Genomic DNA, 23024 nt, shown 5'->3' on the forward strand with positions numbered 1-23024 from the left:
GAAGGAACCCCTTCAGTTCCCAGAGGACAAAGGTTAAGAAGATCTTACCCTTTCAGCAGAAGCACCACCCTCTGAGTAGGAATATTTGGGTGGGGTGGGTCATACCTGATGGTATAAGGTGCCTAAACTGGCCCCAGGGCAGGGCCAGGGGCTGTTGTACATGGAATGGGACAACCAGGTCACCTTATTCTCTTGTGAGATAGGGGGGAAATTGAGTTCATATATGAAATAGGAGGAAAATAAAGGAGACAAATTATTCAGAGCATCGTTCAGTGCTGCTAAAGGGCAGTTCAGTGTCTCCTTTAGCAAGATACAGTTCTACTTGGCTCCACTGTATCTCCAAAAGGTTTCAACACTTGCTGTGGCTAGAGCCCGTGGTGAGCCAGTCCTGCAGATTTGAAGACAGGGTCTATTGCAACTCCACTGTTTGTGTCAAGGAAACTTCTGTTCTGCTCCATAGTTTTAGAAGATTTGGGGCTTTTTTAGCATTAGTAAGCAGTTCCTGGAGAGCAAATGAAACAGTCCAATTACTTTTGGCTTCTCCCAGGAGGGCTCTGAGTTAGTAAAGTTAATTAATAAAAGAAGGCAGCAAACAAGCTCACACAAGAGGAATATATTACGGTCCTTAACTCTGACATTGCAGTTGCGTTTGCTCCTCCTGGCTCTCCTGACATTGAGACTGGGCAGCAGAGGCTGAAGGAGGGAGATCCAAGTAGTAGAAGGCTAAGAAAACTTGAGGTGGAGAGGGGGTGAGCATAAGGCAAGAGGAGTTTACTCATCCAAAATACTGAACATCCAAAATACTGAAAATACTCTCCTGTGCTTGGCTGGCATGCTGCAAGCTCACCGGGTGGTGCAAGTGTTGCATGAGAAAGACAGATACAGTAAGGCTGCTTCCCTGTACTCAGCCGTGTCCACCAACACCACATGCTAGAAGCTTGCCTGCTGGCCTCTGGGTGGTGTAAACGGAACATTGCATCTTATCCTTACACCTTCCATTACCGCTGCAGTTTCCTATTGCCTCTGATGGTGCTGAGCCTTTGGCCCGTGCTCTTTGCTCTTGCCCAGTCTCCGCCAAGACGTGTTTGTCCACCCCCCATGCCTTCATCCATCACCCCATAGCCCAGTGAGGGACGTGCCCGTGACACGCTCTGTCACCAAGTGGCCATTGGCCTTGCCCATTTCCACAATCTCAGCCCCACGAGCTCCTTGTCTTCACTCACTGCAGCACTAGTGCATTTCTGAGCATTTCCCTTTCCATCAGTCATTCTCTCATCCCATTCTTTAATTCCCTGCAGCTCGGTCTGTTTAGAGTTTCTCTTTCACTGCTTCATGAATTAACCCTTCTGTCACTATGTACTATTAAAGCCCATCACCCACTCTCAGAAGATATTATGAGCCCTCCTCCAAAGCCACCTGTGCTGTGACAGTCACAAAACCACTGACCGCAGCCAGCCTGCCACCTGCTACATTAGTGCTCCTTTGCATTCCCAAAGCATATGGTTGGATGGCAAGTTTTTTGGAGCAGAAACTCTCCATTCATCAGAGAGATACATGGACTCCATAGTGGTAGCCAGGTATTTACGAATGTCCACATAATAATAAATTAATACGATGGTAATTTATCAGCCTGGCATCTCTTCATCTAGCAGGACGAAGAGGCAAAGGGAAGAAAACGGATGCTGAGTTTTTTCCTAGGCTAAAGTACTTGCATCTGGTACTGGTGAATCATAAGATGCAGCACCATAAAGGTTTCGTGGGCTCTTTCACAGCCCGGCTGTGCTATTCTGACAGATTGCTAGCGTGGGGTGTTGCAAGCCCTGAACCTTGAGTGTGTGTAATTTTCAGGCCCTCAACCCCTGGTTTTACTGCATCAAAGTTGTACAGAACAGAAAGTGTTTCTGCTGGAGCCTGGCGCAGGAGGTCTGGCCCTGCATTTTGATACCTGCAGTAGGATGCACTCTGCTAATCAACTGCAAAGGGCAAGGAGGATTTGAAGAGACCCTGGTGTTGTCTTAGAATAAATAAGCCCCTCAGCTGGTTCTATTTGTCAGAGGATGTAGCTTAAACTGAAATGCAAGCAGGAAGGCTATAGAACAAAATGATGAAATGGCAGGAACCCTCCCCAGAATCAGACAGCCTTCGCACACGAGTCCTAAGGGAACTCAAGGACAAAATAGCTGTTACAGGCAACCCCTGGTTTAAAACCATCACGGGATTTGAGAATTTTTTTCAGGTTTTCTGGCTTAGCTAACAAGAAGTCTAAAAGACCAGAACCTTCAGGCTTTTTTAGGGAAGCGGCTAAAGGTAATGTCTTGGGAAAGACTCTGTGCAGCTTTTCTCAGGGAAGTCAAACCCCTACTGATCACCACCACCAAAGGAGCCCGCAGTCACATCCCGGAGGTGACCTGGTCGATTCGGTCTACTCACAGTCTGAGGAGCACGCAGTAATGTCCCTCACGAGGGGCTTTTAGGGAAATTACGTTGCCATAGGAAGAAAGGTGAAGGTCCTCGTGTGGATGAATGCGTTGCTGAAAGAAAGGAAAGGGGTAAGGAGTAAATTAGCAGCGTCACAGCGGAACTGCCTGGGTTCCTGTCCTGCTCACCTCTCTCATAAACAATCTGGAGACAAGAGGGAGTGCTTAGGGAGCAGTTTGCTGCTGAGGCACCGTTGCTCAGGGGAACAAGGAGGAAGAATTACAGAAGCACAATGTGATAAAATGGAAGGTGAAGTTTAGTGTAAATAAATGTAAAGTCAAGTGCACGGGGGAAAATACTAATTGCGCATCTCCAGCGATGGGCTCCGGGTTGATTACTGTCATTCAGGAGTGAGGTAGTGAGACTATAACAGCTAGTTCCATGAATACATCATCTCAGTACACAAAAATTCAAATCAAATTACAGAATTAATAGGACAAGAGAGGACAGATAAATAAAAATACATATGTGAACACCAGTAAATCCATGATAAACCTCTACCCAAATACTGCGTGCAGTTATGGTCCCTCCCGTCTGAAATGGGAGATACAGGAGACCTGAAAAAAGTAGAGAAAAGCACAATAGGGTTAACAAGGTTATGGAAGGATTTCTTCATGAGGAGCAATTGGATAGTTCAGGAGATTTCAGAGAGGAGTAGAGGCGACTATAGGAAAAAAGAAAAAAGGGAAGGTGACAGAGACAGACAAGGGAAACACCAGAGCTTGGTAGGGCAGTTCCCTCAGAAAGCATCAAGGGAGCTTCTGAACATGGTCCAGAGCTTGAAGACGTGCACAGAGAAGAGAGAGGAAGCAGGTCCCACAGTCACTGCAACACTCCTCATTCAACCTGGTCGTACAGGATCCAACTAAATGCCTCATAATTTAGGGAGACTTCAGATGGGGAGGGGACAAAGCCTGAAAGCTCTGTGTCTGGGACTGAAACAAAGGAGAAGAAGGTGAAGGAGGGTGGGGTAGGATAGGAAAAAGGGCTTGGACCTCAGAGGAAATAGAGGAGACAGCAAGAGAAATGGGGTCAGTGCTTCTCGCGGTATGCTTTACAAGAGAGGCAAGAAGGAAGGTATGGCTGTTCTGTGGGTCAGAGAGGGAAGGAGGTGGCAGATGCAGGGAGTAAAAAGCATTTGCTGTCTTCTTTCAAGTTCATTCTCAAACCACCTCATGGGAGACTGCAGAGGGCAGGAGCGGCAGCAGGACGCGGCTCCTGTCCCAGGGTTGGGGGTGGTGGTTGCTGCTGGGAGGCAGGAGGGACTCCCCGTGGCCCCATACAGCCACTCTCTCTCTGTGCTCTTCTCCCCCTTCCCGTTGATGCAGCAATGAGGTGCCCAGTGATCGATGGGGAACTGAGAGCACAAGTGCCCAACAAACACAGTCCTGGCAACACTGATAGCACTTCATTAGAGAAGTCAGTTAGCATTAGTGTGTGCGCTCGCTTTGCTGTATAAAATTAAGCTCTTTTGCCTGTGTTAAAAAGGCAGGGCAGCATGACTAGAGCTCCCATGCCAGGGTCTTCTGGCCAGCGCTGTGAGGTGACGCAGCTCTGCTGTCAGCAGATGTCCTGTTTGTGTACCCAGGTGCAGCTGTAGCTCTACGCACGTGGAGTGGGTGGCATGCTTGGACAAGCTGAGCTCTGTAAATCGCACGGTGGCCTTTTGAGCAAAGAAATGCGCTGAGCATGGGGTATACTTGCTGATGCAAAGTATCGTGCGACTGTGCCGGAAGATCTCTCAGTTGCAATCCCTGTCTACAGAGTTGGGACAATTGGAGAATGGGACAGAAGAAAACTGTGCCTCCTCAGGATCTTGAACTGCAGAAGCCACACCGTGGCCCTGAGCTGGTGTTGGGTCGTTAGGAGCTCCTGCCACAATTGTAACATGGGCTTGATCAAAACAAGGTGCATTCTCTTTTTTGACGTTGATTGTTTTACAGCAATGACAGACGTAATTCCCTGGCCCCTGGCCCTTGGTGAAAAAGGCCTGAGAGACGCTAATGAAGATGGGCACTGTCTGTTATCCGTGTTCAAAGCCTGCTGGAAGATGACAGGCACTAAAGAAGGGAGCACATCTTTAACCCACACACAACCCAGGCATGCTGGCAGCCTTCCAGGGAGAAACGGTGATTAAATAGCAAACCAAAGTATTTTTATGCATTTGTTGTCTCTTGCAACAGTTGTCAGGGGCCCGTGCTGTCAGAGGGACGTCTCAGGGAAGGGACAAACAGCAACCGAGCTACTCATCCAAATAGAAAGTGAAATCGTTATCTTTGAACGATCTCTGATATTCCTGGCTGCCAGTGATCTTCTCATCATGTTCCTCTCTGCCCTGACGGTGAGCGAGCGGATGCCCACCACTACACGTTCGGCTTTGCTGCTCCTCTGGGTTAACCACCTCATGGCATGTCCCTGGGTGATGCATCCCCTGCCCTTATGGCTGCAGCGTCCTCTTTGCCCCATTGACCGATATTTGGTCCAGTCCTCCAGCTCGGGAGAGCTCATGGCTCCCCTCAGATCCTACCTCGGAGTAGAAGGTAGGATTTGTGGTCAGAAGAGACGTCTTTGGGTCTCTGGTTTAACCTCTGGACAAAGTAGCGCCAACATCAGGTTGTCCAGGGCTTTGTGCTGTTGTTCTCTGAATATCTCCAAGGAAGGAGCTACAACAGCCCCTCTGTGTGCCTGTCCCAGTGTTTGGGGACCCTCATCACCATTTATTTCCATTATAGCCCTTCCATCCACCAAGTGTGGAGCTGCCCCTCCTCCTCATGTTGTTGCCACTGGAGAGACCCACGTACCCTCCGTCTGCACGTGCTTCTCGCTGGCCCTGCTGGCCCACGCAGAGATGTAGCGGTTTGGCTGTCGGCCCCCCGAGCTGCCATGTCCACAGCTCTGCAGAACTGCCCTCCTCGCTGCTCGCAGTCTGGACTGATTTCGCTGCTGGGAGGAAAATCCTCTCCTGTTTCTCCTGGCGATGACAGAGATGCGATCTCAACTATTTCATTTGGAATGAAACATAAAGCTAATGTCTTGCTTTCTGTACAAATTAGCTTTCTTGCCCTGAAAGAAAGTTCTGGTCAAATTCCAGTGAAGGTAATTACACTGAGCTCACCTAAATTCCTCTAGAGCCTGAACTGAAGACATTATTAAGGAATAATTATTTCCTAATTTGCCTCCCACAACACAGCTTTGTACGGTGTCAAATAGCTGTACTCCAAGGGTGTCTGAATTTCAGCCGTGGTCACAATGCAGCTGATGGCTCTGTAATATTTCCTGGCTGTTGCCATGATGTAGCTCTTACACAACAGATTTGGAGCTAAAATTTAATCCATTATGGCTGTAAACAACACACTCCGATGTGAAGCAGGTGTAACCTATGCTGTCTGCTGAAAATATGAAGTAATAACTCTGAGAAAATGGTGAAAACCTAACCGTCTGTCTAGCTATTTGTCAGTGTGTAATGTCCCCTGCATCCCGCTATTACTGGGGGGTGGGATTCATCTGGCTACATGTGTGTCCCTCTGCAGCCGCTGGAGCTCTCGTCAGTATAAGCAGCAGAGCTCAAGCCACCATTAATCTTGTCCTAAAGTATAAAATAGGTCAGCAAACAGCACCTGAAAGTGCCACTTTCTCTCCGGATACTATAAAAGGAGCCCACAGAGATGTGATCAGACAGAAGCATTAAAAATTAGGAGGAATAAATCCCTCAGTGAATATCTTACCATGTATCTGAGCATCCTCATTGATCCCTGCATAAGTTTATTCCAAAAACTAACGGAAGAAGACACAGACACGGCTGACTCTGTCCCCACAGCTGTTCGTGTCTTGCATGTCATGTTCTGGCATGATCACGCATGACTTGCATGTTCATTCGAGTCAACTGTGAGCTGACACGGTGACACCACCATCAGGGAAGGCCAGGGAAAGTTGCCCATTTACCATTTCCCTGTCCGAACGCTGATCTGTGCCAATCCTGTGCCCTTGGACATAACTCACTCAGTCTATACTTCTATCTCAGCGCAGCTGGGGATCTTCTTGAGTGCTCACCTTGTATTCATTGGGGCATGATGCGTCCTGGCAAGTGGGAAAATGTGGCCCAGGTAACCCTGAGTGGGGAGAAACTGAAGGGCAAAGTTTGCAGTGTGTGAATCCAGAGTGTAGAAGCAAGTCCTTTTCACCCGAGGGAAAGGTGGTGAGCAAAGAAGTGCCATCCCCACTGATGTTCCTAGGCTTGGAGACCCCTATCTGAAGCCCTGGGGCAGTCATTTGCTATCCACGGTGACTCCACTGCCTATTTGTGATCTGAAAAGGCTGCAGAGCTCGTTTTTCTCTCCTTACCTCCTTCTGCGGCAACGTGTCAAGAGAGTCGTGCTCTTGCGGGAGCTTTTCTATCCTGTAACGTACTGCATTCAGCATAAAAGCAATTTTACACAAGGCACAAACTGCAGAGTATATTTCTTATCAGACCCTAATCTCTCTGAGAACAGAAGCAAGCAGCAGCTCAGGTGGACGGGGTGGACGGGGAGGAGTTCAATTTATTGCTTGGAACATAACCCAGCATAAACAGAGCCATGATGGAAACGTGGAATCTATTCCAGTGAGGCAGGGAGAGAGGCTGTTAGGAAAATGAGTTGGACCTTTCTGATAAGCTGCTACATTTATTATATATTGAGCATAATTCACAGCCCCTCTGTGAACCTAAACACATGTGCTTTCCCTTCCATATCTTCTTTCTGTGCTGTCCAGGATTTCTGGGCCATCTGTGAACCATTGCCACTGCCCCCAAACTGTCCAACACGAGGCTACCCCATTCCAGAATCACAGATAAGACAGTAGGAGAAAAGGCCAGAGAAAGCAACCAAGTTCATTAGAAAGTTGTCAAGCAGGGGAGGAGTGGGGCAGTGCAGTTCAAAGAGGAGGCTGCGGTCGACGTGTACCAGGGTGTGGAGCAATGAATGCTCTGGAGAAGAACGAAATGGGCAACCAGAGTCATCCCCTCCCCTAGCACAAAGGAGCCAGGGCAAGAAGCAACTGCACTGAGAAAAGAAAAAGCATAAATATGTTTTGTTTGGTCGCAGCACACTATAACCCATAGGAGCTCACTGCGGTGAGGTGAGGGAAGGAACGGTTCTTGGAATCATACTTTTCAGTAGGGGTCGCACAATAAGAAATTCATCTGAAAACATATCAAATGAGATCATTGGCTTTCATGTTTCAGCTTTTGTCCTGACAGTAGGGCGCCGCTTTCTGTCCTAGCCTGGTGTTCTCTCGTTGCGCGTTAACAGAGGGGTATGTCAGGCTGGGGTTGTGAGCTGGGTGCCAGACTAAGTGGGAGACTCACCCGCCAGACACTGGTGTTTGACGGTGTGAACCCAACATGGGTTGGCTCCTTGCACCAGCTTTGACTCATGGTCATCCTGCTGGAGCGTTCATCACCAGTAAGACAGACTTCATGACAAGGTGGCTGCCCAGACAGGCAGCCAGCATACCTAGCAACCCCATAGTCAGTCTATTTATACGTGTTACTACCCACACTAGCTCTGATCAAGCTGGGCTGCTGCAGCCATGCCTCTCTCCTACCGCTTTTCTTTGTTGGAATAAACCTGTCAAGGCTGCTTCTTTCAAATTTTATGGGGCTGGAGGTGAGTCCAGGTAACACCACATGTTTTGGTGCTCCCAAAGAGAGGAGCCTGAAGGAGCTGGGGTGGCAGGAAGGCTACAGATATGTGGCTGTGCTGGACTGTCCCCGAGGACAGCCCTTTTGCACCCACACTGCAGGTGGCCGGGTCACCTATGGACCACTCCAGCGCTGTCTATATTCTGGCTGGGAAGAAGTTATCCCTGATACCGTGTCACTTACCAGTACTCAAAAAAACTGCCTGCCCCAACTGGGAGAGAGGGGAGCAGAAGGCATGTCCACATGGGCCAGCCCTTCTCACGGGAACCACCCCGCACCACGTTCAAGCAACAGCCAGAGTTATGCTGGCTTCTTGTCCCTTATTTTAAAGGCCGATCCCCGATGGATTTGATTTGTTCCTTGAGGTGATTGTTTATTCCTTCTTACAAGAGATGACCCTTACTTCATTTGTTACATGAGTTACAGGAAGGCCGTATCAATCACTCACAGCCTGGAGAGTAAGCAGTCCCACTGTTGATTAAACCTTGCTCTCGGTGTCGAATTCAGCCTGGAGAAACCTTGTCTTTTAACAGAAACTAATCATAAAGTTGGGGAAAAAGGAGGCTCTCCTTTTGTGTTGCTGAAGACAGTGTTCCTTGTGCACTTGCACTAAAAATCATAGGTACGGTGTTGTGTTCCAGACTTTGCCTGTCAGACATTATTATCCTCAGACTTTGCTTCCGCACTTGTCAATCAAACAGGGGAGAAGCATACAAGACAAGTCTCCCAGCCAGACCTGTGGAGGCAAATCAGCAAATGTTCAGCCTACTTGGACACTCTGACATTTTATTGCAAGGATTTAGGGAGTCTAATGGGTAGGACAGGGCTTTGAGACATCATACAAGGTCATCTCTCTCTGATGGAACCTGAATGTTAGAGCCTGGTGCTCCAAAAATCACCATCCCTGGCTGGTGGGGAGAGCTCCAGAGCTTCCTTGAAAGCTATTATATCCCAAAGCTATTTATATATGAAAGCTATTAGATCCCAAAACTTTGGGATCAAGTTCAGCATACTCCATCCCAAATACTTAGAAACCATATCTACAGCAGCATCTTGAGAACCACGTTACTGGGAGGGCAGTTCCCAGAAATTGTTCCCGTTTCCACTGAGATCTAATGACCTGTTTGAAATGTGTGTTTATATAGTTTATAGCTGAGATAACGCTATGTAGGCAATCTTTTCAAGACCAGACTGGATGGAGCTTTGAGCAACCTGGCCTACTGGAAGGTGTCCCTGCCCAGGGCAGGGGGTTGGAACTAGATGGTCTTTAAGGTCCCTTCCAACTCTAACCATTCCATGATTCTATGATTCTGTGATTTTTTTTAATCCACGAATATGTCGTAGTTATGTAATGGCTGGCCAAGGCGGGTCTATGTGGTCCATTGGCCCGGTGTCCTCAGGGCTGGAGAGTGGTCAGAGTGGCCAAGAGCGGTGACTCAGTCACAGTGCGATTTCTCTGTCACACGAGCGACTGTGGCAAGTCAAAATATGCCCCTAAAAAGAAAGCAGCTTCCTGTTTTCCCAACTGAGAAGCTCTCCCATAGATCACTAAATATAACAGTAATTTCCATAAGTCTTTCTGGAGTTTATATGGAAGTAGGTTCTCAATTGCTTGAGGTGGGTAATCAGATATAAGGCAGTATGCAAATGGAGCAAGTGCAAATGCTAAAATTATGGCATTAGAATTTTATAGAATGTAATTATAAATTATTTTTGTATATAATTATTTGTATATAATTATCATGGAACATGTAAGAGAAGAACTCTTGAAACTTTTGCGTGAGGAAAATGAAAATATAGAAAACGAGAAGGTAACTGCTGCGGAAACAAAAGTATATCACAGCATTATCAGTAATCATTAACATAGGTTTTGTGATTGTGATAACAAATGAAACACTTCTTTGTCAGGCTTCACTTATCGGTAAAATGGCAAATCTTGGTAGGGCAAAAGAAGCACGTACGCTGCGAACGACAAATTAGCTCTCCTTCATGTGGGGAAAATTATTAGTATAGGCGGGGCATGGTTTTCTTCACTGCTGATGCTTCGTGCTGTGGAAATAACAAAGTCTGTGTTATGGATTACAACATTGTTATCATCTGCTTGATTATTTTCAAGACAAGAAAGGAGACACCGCTTATTTCAGAATGTTAAAAAAAATCAGACTTTTTGGTCTTTTTGACTATTTATCATTATTTGTAGATTCTATGCTAATACTAATTTTGGTAGCTACCATTGACTCCAAGTTAACAGGCAATGAGAATGAATGTGTGCTCGCCGCTAACTACCAGCTTATATACAGTACAAAATAACACGATATGCCATAACTATATCATAATTTTGTCTTCATAATCATCAATAAACAATATCAATCACTTTTCTTAATTTAGGAAGAGTGTTCCAGCACTACAGAGATCTTTCATTTTGGCAGCCTTGAGCATGTAGAAATATTGAGGCATATCCCCAGAAGCCTGTTTTTTTTTTCTATATACTGTGCTGCTAAAAGGATCATTAAATGATTTCCAGTTATTAGAGGTTACTTTTGCACAGTGGGGGAGGACTTTCCATACTGAATTTTTTACATTATTAAACAGTAATAAAGCTGGTGATACAAAGACCCTTTTTTGATATGGCACTATATACATATTTATTTATTTATTTCCCAAGACAGTAAAAGCTTTTCTTTTTATGACACAGATAATTAAAACAGTCTCATCTCATGTTCTGTTTATGAGGTATCGGAGATATTGAAGTGTGAGCTAAGAAATGGGTGACGGATTATTTGGCCACAAGTACAACTCCTATTAAAAAGATGCTGGCAAAGTAGGAAAGAAGCAAAGAAATTTTATTCCATTGCATCTTGGGATGAGGAAGAGGGATTTTTTTTTTAATCGGGAGGTGTTTGGGAGGCTTTAAGTTGATTTTGCTGCGTGTATGAGGACTATTGTGTGCAGAAGGACTCAGTAGAGTATGTGTGTCAAGGCTCCAGGAGTCCTGTATACAGAAATATCTGAAATTCAAGCTTCAAATGGTTCTTTCAAATTCTTACACCACCAGGGACATCTGTTGTCCAGATATCAATGGGAAAATTTTTTTCCTTGAATAACTAAATATAAGTAGTCTGCAGAAATCTATGAAATATTGATTCTGTTAAGACTGGCCTGCGAATTAAAGTTAATCCTGTTCATACATTTAAAGAGTGTTTTACAAATTCATTAAAAATAACATAGGAGCTCCAGAATGCACTAAAGGTGATTAATATGTACCATTTTAAATAATATACTACAGTTTACAGAACCTGAATTATTTATGAGAGCAGCAGTAACATCTAGTGGAAAGAAAAATAAACGAACAGCTAAGGTGAAGAGTGTTTTTCTAAATGTCACTTAACATGCAACATTATTTCCTCATTTCCAGTGGGTTGTTCCTCATATTCATAGAACCACAGAACTGCTGAGGCGGAAGGCATCTCTGGAGATCACCTAGTCCAACCACCTGGAGCAGACTGTCCAGGACGGTGTCCAGTAGGGTTCTGAATATTATCAAGGGTGGAGACTTCACAGCATCTCTGGACGACCTGTTCCAGTGTTTGACCACCCTCAAAACAAAAAGCTTTTTTTCTTAGTTGTAAGTGGAATTTCCTGTATTTCGTTTTTTGGCCATTGCCTCTGGTCCTGCCTCTGGGCACCGCTGAGAAGAGCCTGGCCCCATCTTCTTCACACCCTCTCATCAGGTGACTCTACACATTGATAAGATCCCCCTGAGCCTTCTCTTCTCCAGGCTGAATGACCCCGGCTCTCGGTTTGTATGAAAGATGCTGCCATCATGTAACCATCCTCTTGACCCTTCGCTGGGCTCCTGCTCCCATGACAGTCAACAGATGTGCAGGAGGAGCTGCAACCACGGGAGGGGAGGCAGAGGAGGCTGTGGCACTGAACACCTCCTGAGCCAGGGCAGATTTACTCCTCCTGGCAAGTGTTCTGAACCCAGTTTGGGGTCCTGAGGCATCAACCAAAACCTCAACAAGGCGCGGTAAGGAGTGGGAGCTCCCCTCTGCTGTCCCCAGTGCTTCCCCGTCCCCATCCCAGTTAGTGTCATTTGACCACGCTCAGCCACATGGTATTTTCTTTGCCTGGCCAGTGCTGCAGCAGCACAGCCAGGATTTATCACTTGCACGGCCACCTCCAGCAGCTTTAGAAGAAAATGGAAAAAAGGAGCCCTCCGTCATCCCCTGGGGACCCACTGAGACAGAAACTCCATGCATCCTTTGTGAAGGTGGACAGTTTTAATATCATACAAGAGCCCACAGACACTCGCCCTGACTGCGGTGTGTTCGACAGTGCTTACTTTGCCGGCACGTGCCTGCTCTCCCCTCTTGATATTTTTATTATTTTGCTGTCAGTTTTTCTTTCCAGCTGTTTCATGAGCCAGACTTTTCATTTTGGTTAAAGACCAGGAAGTGTCAAGCAGGGACAGGGTTAAAGGAGGCCAAAGGAGCAGGCAGGAATTGCAGTCTGCAGCTCGGATGCTTTATATTCTCCTTAGACCTGGCTGCCAGCTCCTCCTGCCATTGCCGTGTGACGGATTTCCTCTCGGCTCCTCACTGGACGCCTTGCACAGCAAAAGCTTTGGGAGAGAGATGACGTCCGGATCTGGATGGGTAGTTTTAGCACAAACTGGCAACCGCTCGTAGCTCAGCAGCACCAATGGTGGGGGTGGAGCGGAGAAGGTGGGAGCACACACACCTTCTTGTGCTGCCGGCTGTGGTCGGGAGGCTCAGGCAGCTCCTTTGCTTGAACGTGAAGATGGTGGGACATCAGAACGGGAGACCCCTCCTTCACTAGCCTGCATAAGACAGAGCTGCGCTAGCCACCGATGACTCACTCTCCTTCTTAACTGAGTGGTGCATCGGTGATGTCCCTGTAGGAAGGTCATCCTGAGGTCAACAGGACCCACTGGAGCATGCCCACGCAGGCTAGCCTCCTGGACAGAGAGGAATGACACCAACCTTCCCCTTGGGCTCAGGGGCTCTGCAGGATTCATCTGTGGATTCAGTGCCAGAGACAGCCTTCGGCAAAGATTCCGAGTCTCTGGCCTGTCTCTGTCTCTCACCCAGTTCTTCCTACTCCAGATCAGCATCGCATGAGGGGAAGGGGACCGAGGCATAGTCTTCTTCTGTCTTTCATGTGCCATACATCCAACAGGGAAGAAGACAGTGTGGAGGACACTCATCTACTACACACCATCTACCACCAGCACAGAAGTGGACCAGGAGCTCCCATGGAGTTTGGTGGTCCAGGTCACATGCTTGTTACAAAGCACCCAGAGGACAGCAGATAAGCTCCATCACTGTCAAGGTCGGGTCTCCTCTGGACCCTCCGCACTTCCTATTTCCCATCGAGAGAAAAGAAGGAATGGGTGAGAATTATGCTTTTTTCCAGAGCTCTCCACTGCTGCTGTCCTCCAACGGTACTGTAGCAAAACCCACAACCGTGGCAGTGACATGACACAGGCAGAGTTTTAAGAGCAGATATTCACCTCCTGGACAGCCAAACGTTTAGCATCATGACAGCTGTGAAAAAAATGCCTGGATATTTCCACCACTGATGGTACACAAGAGAGACAGCAGAATTAGGAAACATGCAAAAAGGAGATTTCTTTCCAGCGGAGCTGTTTATTTGAAAATGTGCCATTGATGAAGTTGTTTTTCTGTTCGGTTTCTTATTATGACACAGCATTACAGTCATTAGCACTTCACATTTAGTGACAATCTCCTTCCTTTGGAGACCGTTATGATGTGAGATTATGAGGCAGAAACGATCTGAGTGCTTCTCAAAGGGACCTCGTTATCTTGTCCAAAGAAACTTGTGTTAATGTTAAAACGTAGACTAGAAAACCAACAACAGCAGCCATCAGGATCAAAACCAAGACTCCGTTTTGTTTTGCTGGCCAGACTGGCTCAGTAGGCTGAGCCGTGGCACAACATCAAGGAAATGAAACACTTTGGGGTCTCTCCCTGCAGCCGTGGTTGGGTTTCAGTAGGCGAGATGGGAAGAGTCAGGTAAGGCAACGGAGCAGCCTGTTACCCCAGTATTCATTTTCTCAAATTGCTGAGCACCTGCTACTGAATAAAAACAACAGTTCCTGCTCCTAGACATGTGTTGGGAGTAAGGCTGGGTGAATAATTGATTTTTCAGTTCAACTACCAAGTTAAAAAGTGAAAAAAAAAAATAAAAATCAATTTGATCCAAACTAAAGCAGATTTTTTTCAAGTTTCCTTGCCAAAAAGAAAAATGAAACAATTCCACTTCAGTGATTAAAAACAAAAAAAGTTTTATTCCAGTTTGGGCCATTTTGAGGAAAATGCACATGCAGGTTGGAAACCAAAGTTATAGAATGTTTTTACACTCAACAGCCCGTTACATCCAGCATCAGCATAGCCGGGAGCCGTGTCTCAGTGCTCAGCCTTCACACAGGGGACAACATCCCCACGTTTCATGGTGAATCTGTTCCACTTGTGTTTTACTCGCTGCAACAAAAAAGGAAGGCAGGTGTCTCCTCTACTACCACATCCCTCTGAGATGTAGGGTCATCCTAGTCCCCAAACTAAGTATTTTGTCTTAAGTGGTACAGTCAGGGTATCGTACCAAAATCGGCTGGGAGGTAGAGGACTTCAGCAGAGAGGTGGTCCACCCCAGCAACTTGGAGGTCAACTTTGAATTAAGCAGAAAGTGGGTTTCAATTGGAGAGTGCAATTTAACCTGGTAATTGAAGAAAATTGGTTTATCTTTTTTAAACTATTTGTTTGTTTGTTCCCTCTTAGCAGACTGGACATTTTACAAAATAGTTACTTTGAAATGCAGATCAGAGCATTTTAGATCGGTTCATTCCAACACTGAGGTTCACTTACCTGAGTTGTCACTGATCCTCATGGAGACAGCCTATCAGGTCGCTTTGCCTTTTCCATTTAAAAACTTGCCCACAGCCCAGAATTGTTGAGATTAAGTTTTAATTCAACGCTGGTAGCAGCAGATGCCACTAAGGGCGCTGTCAGGAAAGGCGAGGCTGTTTCATTGTCCACCTCGTACCAGAAGACAGGACTCAAGCATGCCTCTTGTTTCATCATAATGTAGATGAATTGTATTATCTACAAAGAAAGTCCTTCTTGAACATCTCTAAAAGAAAGGGATGTGGGGGACAGCAGGGACAGTCACGTGAAAATACATAATAGCAAGTGCTAACACTAACCAGCCTTTTATCTTAAATCAGAAACACTCATCCAGGCTGCGAGAAACATGGGTATTTATTTGCTCTTCTGCTTTCAGAATATCCCAAGGCACATCACCTCCTTCCCAGGGAAGGAACTCACTGCTTCTCAAGTGGCTACTCGGAAAAAGGTAGCTGGGAGGGAGGGAATAGGGACTTGCCTCCTACTTTGTGGAAGATGGTCCCCTAAAATAACTCAGAATTTAGACTGTGGGATGAAACTGAGTTTGCTTGTGTAGTTGAATGTTTGGGGTACATCCTTACTGCAGGAAGGTACTTTTGCGCAAGTAATGGGCACTTCTTTATCTGAAGTATCTCAGGACATGGGGCCAGGACATCCCCATCCCACTGGGACTGAACTAACTGGAGTTACGCTCCAGCTTTTGGGCCACCAAATCTTGATAGTTCTTCAAAAGGACTGGTCTGGCAGTTGGGAAGATGCCCCGCAGTGAAGAACGGCCTCCAGTTATTAGCTGGGTCGCCCTTCAGGGGTAATGGAAGAAAATATGGTTCAAGGAGATCTTTGAGCAAATAGAGAACTTCAAGGTAGAAAACAAACAAACAAAGCCAGCATATTTCAGGCAGATGAAAAGGATCAGAACACCGTTAAGATTTTTGCTATAAGTAGGGTTACAGATTTGGATTTTGCACCTACGTTTCATGTCTCTATCCAAGTCTTCAGGCAAAAAGATTCTCAAAACATCTGAGGCAGCAAATACACCTACACTGAGGTCTCTGGGATTGCAGCGCTGACATTACATGCATACTAACAGCAGGCAACGGCAGCTGGTGAAAATACTAACATTCTCCCAAGTGAGAAAGAGGTGCTTCTCCTTCCCCTCTGAGGGACCATGTTACAGAGTCACAGAAGCATCTGCTGGCTGTTACTTGACCCACCAGCCTTCCTCCCCCGTGACTTGTGGTCTCCTTGTCCATGACTCCTTCCTACCTCCATCCCAAATAAACCAAGGGAGAGATAGCTCAATCCATAGCACAACTGCCAAGTGACAGCAGACGGATGAGCAGTCGGGGAATTCTCACTAAACTGGTACAAGCACCAGTCAAAGCTCTTCTTCTCGCTAGAGCATGGGCCACCTGAGTATGTCCACACAAGTGGCCCAGAAGTGGGCCAGTGACAGTGTGTCAGGAGCTCTGCCTTCACGTGCACGAGCACGTACTCAGCAAGGCTTTGACTTCTTTGCTTGGCACCGTCTGTCTCAGGCTAATCCCATTCCCCACCTGAGCAATGCTCCATTCAGTCCCACTGCCAGTTCTGTATTTAATTGTTGCCCAATTCTACTGATTAAGATCCTTGGAAAATTTTATACATGCCAAGTGCTGGGAAGGATGCCGGGCTCAAAGGGGATCGCTGTGGATCCATACAGACAGCCTGCTTTACAGAAGGCAGCGGGGGCAGAGCAGTAACACATGCAAAACTTCTGAAAACACAAAGAGCACTTATGGAGAAATGCACCGGGAGTGATTTTTTTTTTCAGAATTAATGCTAAAGGAGACAGCCATCTCTACATTTCCCTTACTGCTAAAATGGAGAAATTTTGCTTGCATTTCAGACCGTGCTTGACTGGGGACGCATTTTGCTCTTTCGAGTATGGGAGCTCTGGATCAAGCCTCTTAGAAATATCATATCGTTGTTCTCAGTGCAGCCCCGTTTCTGCCTCAGACTTTCTGGCCAGCAATACGTGCACATGCATGTCTCAGTGCGGGCTCAGAAAAGCCAGGTGCTGTGGGAAGAGTCTCACTTCATCAAAAAAACCCCCCTAAATTCACAAATGGTACATCCAGTGCTTCTGGAAGGTGTGGGACCTCGGGCTTACGTGCTCTGCAATTGGTATGGGTCCATGCGGTGGATGCAGATGGGCTTTCTGCGTCCCAACAGTCCAGTTTGTGCTAGTTCAGAGAACCTACTCCTGGGCTGCTCTCAGCATGGGGGAAAGTTGTTTGGATGTAATTACTGGGTGGAATAGAGGGTATCTCCCAGCAAATCTGGCTAGACAGCAGCCTGGGCCTGGCAGGACCTTCGAGGAGGGCAGTTTGTAGAGCTTGTTCTTAGGGGAGGAGAAATCAAGCCCTGTGGCAGAGGGAAAATCACCTGGATGGGTAAAACGTCAGGACAGTGTGTGTGACGTGGAGTTTTCCCCCAGCCCAGCCAGCAGCAGGGCAGGGTAAAGCACAAGAAATTGGGGAGAGCTGGTCCTTGAAGGAAGGGCTGAGGTGCGTCACCGAGGCCACCTCTCACCAGGGTGGTTGCTCCCCGTGTCCCTGCGTGCTGGTGAGCAGACGGGCAGCTGCGTCTTGAAACGTGAGCGGGGGCTGGCGCAGAGGCTGCCTATCTGCGCTCCCGCTCCGCATCTGCGGCGCAGCGAGAAGACGCTGCTTTCCAAGGCTGCCAGTCTATCACCTTTCATCAGCCCAAAGTATGTTTCGATAAAGAAACGAAATAGGCAAGCTGAGGATAATTGCAGGTTGTAGATGGCGATAATAGCTGTAATTTGGATTGTGGAAGCAATAAACCCAGGCTCAATCACTGGCTGCTTTATTTGGGAATGAGCCCAAGCTGCAAACACTGAAAATGAAATTTATGAAAAAATATATATTTCAAGAAAAGTAATTAGCATATGTCTGTTGCTGTGGTTGCAGGGGGCTGAGTGCTTCCAACTTTCTGCCAGCTAAGCCAAGATGTTTGCTTGAAGATAGGCAGGCTGGGAGGGAGACGGCTCATCCCAGGCTACCCTGAGTGGCCAGCGCAGGAGGGATGAATCACCTGTCAAGGGTGTGAATCCTTCCCTACCAATTAGTTTCGTAGCTTGGACATTGAATTTTTAGGCGGCTACAGGTAGGTGGGATAAACTTTACTGTCGTTTGATTGACATCGGGTCATCAAAGGGACACCGTCAAAAAAAATAATCATCCCCACCGAAGTTGCCGTGTTGGTGCCTGTGGACTGTAAAACATTTCTAATTGTGCTGCACTGCTGACGGCTGACTCATTTCATGCTGCTCCAGTTTATGACATGTGCTCAGCAGGTCATGCGATGTGAGGAAGATAAGGAAAATCCCATGTCGACTTTCTGATTCTGTCTTCCTTTTTTCTTTTTTCTTTAGCAGTCTGGAGCTTTCCGTTACCTTCTTGGCGCCAGCCTATGTCTAGGCTCGTTTTAAGCCCCTCAAGTAAAACAAGGCCAAAAAAAGAGGATGCAATTAATAAGCAAACTGTTTCAAAAATGGGATGCAGAGTGAATGAAAACTACATATCATTGTTGAACAAATTCAGTTAGTGTTATGGACATAAAGAAATGGAGGAAATTGAAAATGCACAAGTGTTCCATCTAGACACTTTCAAACCAAAAATGCTGTGCTACGGAAATGCAAGAAGAGTTCAATTATTTTTTTTAAATTAAATTGCATCTTTTTGATGCAAAAGTGGCCGGTGTCAGAAGATCAAGACTTCCATAAATCAGGCAAATAGCCCAAAAGTAAAGTACAATATTTATCTGCCTCTCAATGGAAACACTCCAGACTGCCCCAAAATGTTTTATTTTTTTTTTAAATCCTGTGCTTTCAACGAGAACAACAAAGATTCCTTCCAAAACAAACTTCGCTGGATTTTTAAGCTTGGTCACCAACATGAAAACTCTATTATTTTCCTAGATCATGTCTGAAGAACTGAAGTTTCAATCATCTCCCTCCCAGAACTTCTTCCCCTGTAAAATTGATCTCCAGGGAGAGTTTTCCTGACAGTCAGCTTAACCATCCTTTCTCTCATTTTCATCCCATTACTCCTAGCAAATTATTTTGTTAGGGTTATTGCGATGAGCGATGGGTATTCATGAGACCATTCTTACTCTGATCTGTGTATTATGGGATGGGAATATGGTTGGGAAACTTCTTACTGCTGATGGAGCGGTAATTGTTTTGCCTTTCAACATCTCTTCAGCAAAATATCTCAGGTCTGTCCATTTTATTTGTGGACAGGGGGCTGCACCCTCATGAAATGGAAACTGCACAATTAATGGCCTGTGTAGCTCGCTCTGGAGGTGGGAGGTCTGTCAAGGAACAGAAAAAGAACAGAAATTATAACTCCCGTAAGTGCCTATAGAACCCCAGCAAAACAAAACAAACAAACAAAAAAGATTTTCATCTTATTTCCCTGTGGGAACAGGGGTCGTCTCTTTGTTTCACAGGTGTTAAGCAGAACCTCCCCGTGGCTTCCAATCCAGACGTAGTTTATTTGAACATAAACTCGTGTTGATCCAAGTATGACGTTTCCTGAAGAAAGTGCACAGACACAGAGACAGCTTCACACTCATCTTGAACACGTTAGAGCAGACCCAGCTGCAGTTTCACTCTCTGGACGCGAATGGGCCATGCTGGAAAACTAGTTGCCAACATTTGCTGTGGCCAGGCAGCCGATGACCCCTTGCAGACCGCTTCTGCTCCACCAGGAGATGGCCTCTCCTGTCAGCAGAGCAGCAGGCATACGCTGTGAGGAGCGGGCGTGCAGAGCATGGGCTTGCAGGGAGACTCCAGAGACCTTGCACTGCCCTGCCGTGGGTTTTCCAGCTGCCAGAGCATTCAGAAAGCTCCTGCCTCGCATAAATGCTCTGTGCAGGGTCAACAGAGGATGCTTCTGCTCAGGCATTCTTTCATTCATTCATGGCGGCAGCGAATGTCCACTCCTGTCTCTTTCTGACACAGCCATCGTCTTCACCACATGTGCCCATCACCTTGGCTCTCTAACATCAACATCAGGCACCAATACTACTTAAGACAAAAGCTGAAAATCATCTTTTTTTGGTTCTTCGGCAAACAGATCAGCAATCCCTTTTCACAGCTGTTCAAGTGGTCCCATCACCAGCTTCTCTCCTTGCATCAGATCAGGCTGAGAGAGTTGGAATTGTTCAGCCTGGAGAAGAGAAGTCTCCAGGGAGGCCTTAGAGCCCCTTTCAGTCCCTGAAGGGGGCTACAGGAAAGCTGGGGAGGGACTGTTTGGAAGGGCATGTAGCCATAGGACGAGGGGCAATGGTTTAAACTGGAGCAGGGTGGGTTTAGATCAGACATTATGAGGAAGTTCTTTCCACTGCGGGTGGTGAGACACTGGCCCAGGTTGCCCAGAGAGGTGGTGGAGGCCCCATCCCTGGAGACATTCAAGGCCAGGCTGGATGAGACTCTGAGCAACCTGATCTAGTTGAAGATGTTCCTGCTCACTGCAGGGGGGTTGGACTAGATGGCCTTTAGAGGTCCCTTCCAACCCAACACATTCTGTGATTCTATGATTCTGTGATTTTTCCATGTTCCCTGAAAGCCAGGGAATGGGAAGGGCGTCAAAGGCCCTGGCTGAGGGTCTGGCCCTGGCTTTACAAGAATGCTATGCACTAGGAGACAGAATGATGCCAAAGCCTGCCAGGTGAAGACACTCAGCACTGAAAGACGTTTGATCCAAGAAAGGCAAACTGAGGCAAAGTCTCACTCAGAGTCTCGGGCACCGTAACATTGGGTGTCTGGTCCATCAGCTCAGAGGGATATTGGTGCAAAGGTGCTGAAAGGACACAGCCCCAACTCCATTTTCAAGTGACGTCCTGAGACAGGAATCACAGGGATCAGCAAGAAAGGAGGAGTAAAGAAAAGGCTGAGGTCTCTAGGGTAGTTGTGGTGCACCTAGTGAACTCCAGCATGGTGTGTAATCCTTGATTTTCTGTAAAGTCTGCACAAAGTTACATCTGCCTGCAAATCTTCAGCCTGGGGAGTGCCTGCACCTGGGAAGTGATATAATGAGCTTATAAATACTTGTCTTTGCACATCACCAGGACACGATGTCCTTGGCTTCAGCGTACCAGCAAGTTGCAATGGCCTTCGGGGTCTCCAATTCACACAGCTTTAAGTGCCTGGATGTGTTGCTCTCCTCTAAACACTCTGACCACTTCTCAGCATTTTGGCCAAGAGACTTCTGACACCATCTGACACCAGCAAGCCTCTGTGCTCTTCATAAGTACTGTCCAACCACTGCTTTCCAGAGGAGACAGGAAGATGTGTGATCTGGTGGGTCCGATTGACGTTTGCTCCGCTCAGTTGCCACCGATCACTTCCTCGGGTTTTATAGCAGATTTAGTCAGAGAGCACTGCAGGGAGCAACACAAACGCGATTTGTGACTGACTCAACAGAAGAGATGAGTGGTTTGGCAGCTATCAGAAAGTTGCCTTTGTCAAAATATCACAGGCTATTTTTGTCGTTCTCACCTTGCTAATTCCACAAAACCGTCCGTGCCTGGAGCACCTCACAGGGTCTCATTTGGCTCTAAGCCACCCCATTCTCATCGCAAGCTGAGTACCCTTCACACAGCAACACAAAGGCTCAACAGGAGAAGGGCAGAGCTGTCATGCAAAAGCAGATGCTCAGCCCCAAACTGTGCTGGGCTAAGACAGGGTATAGAGCTGTGAGATTCAGATTTTAGCTAAGTAATCACAGGATTTTTATTCACATCCATTTTCTGGCCACAGGCTCCCAGTCTGAACAAAATTTTATAGGTAAATCTCACAGGGGCACATAAAGTAGGAGCTAGTTAGATTTAGAAGCCCATGTCTGAAATTGTGGTATTCTTCAAGATCCTTTTTCACCTTCTGTCCAACCCTGGAAGTGCTGCTCCAGCTTTCAGTGTTCAGCCCCACCAACCTGGCTTCCAGGTTGGGCAGTTTTGACAGGGGCACCTCACAGATGATGACATCCTACTCACCTCTGCAGACCCTGGTCACGTCATAACACAAAAACTAGCCAAAAACTCATGTCTCCCTGTCCATCTACCAGGTCGGGCTCTTCATAAAATGCAGCTGTTTCTTTTCCTTTTAAAATACAGCTGAGGTAGGATGGGCTTCGTGAGGAGAAGTCAGGGATACACACCTTCAAGAAAGGCCTGGGACCAAGGAGCTGCAAGGAAGGAGCCCCATCAGGAAGGTCTCCCATCAGACCCTAGTAAGTGCTCTTGGCCACAAAGCCAGCCCTCTAACCTGCAATACTGAGAGCACAGAGCCATTTTCCCCTTCTTCAGATCTGGAGAAGTGCAGCCCACAGCTCTCCAAAGCTTCTAGGGGAAGAGAGACAGAGGCTCCTGGGGGAAAGTTGGAGAAGGAAGGAGGCATGCAGAGTGGACCACATCCCCTGTGCATGTCAGCTAGGAGACAGCTTACATTGGAAAGAGCTTGGCATTTCTATTCCCTCTGGAAATATTTGGGTATGTTGTGCTCAGCACAAGGGATACCTGGACATCTGCTGGAGCAAGACTGGGGAAAAGCAGCCAGGAAAGAGTAGGCATGAAAATTACATCCAGGAACAGATTTTCCTCAGTGGTAAAGACTGGTCTTTACCATACCAATCTCTTGGTATGGTCTTACGGGCCATGAATGCCAATCTGAAGGATGAAACACTGGAGGGTTAACTTGGGCAGCCAGAAGTGCTGTTCCTGCTGTCTGGAGCTGGCTGCTCAGGTTGGTTATCAGTGCCACTGGTGAAAATGAGAACCAGAAAGAGAAGGTGGCTGCCGCAGCAAGGGCAGACACAGAGGACTGCATGGGTTATTGCTTTTTACTTTGT

The sequence above is a fragment of the Larus michahellis genome, chromosome 13 (assembly GCF_964199755.1).
Source record: "Larus michahellis chromosome 13, bLarMic1.1, whole genome shotgun sequence".
Lineage (NCBI taxonomy): Eukaryota > Metazoa > Chordata > Aves > Charadriiformes > Laridae > Larus > Larus michahellis.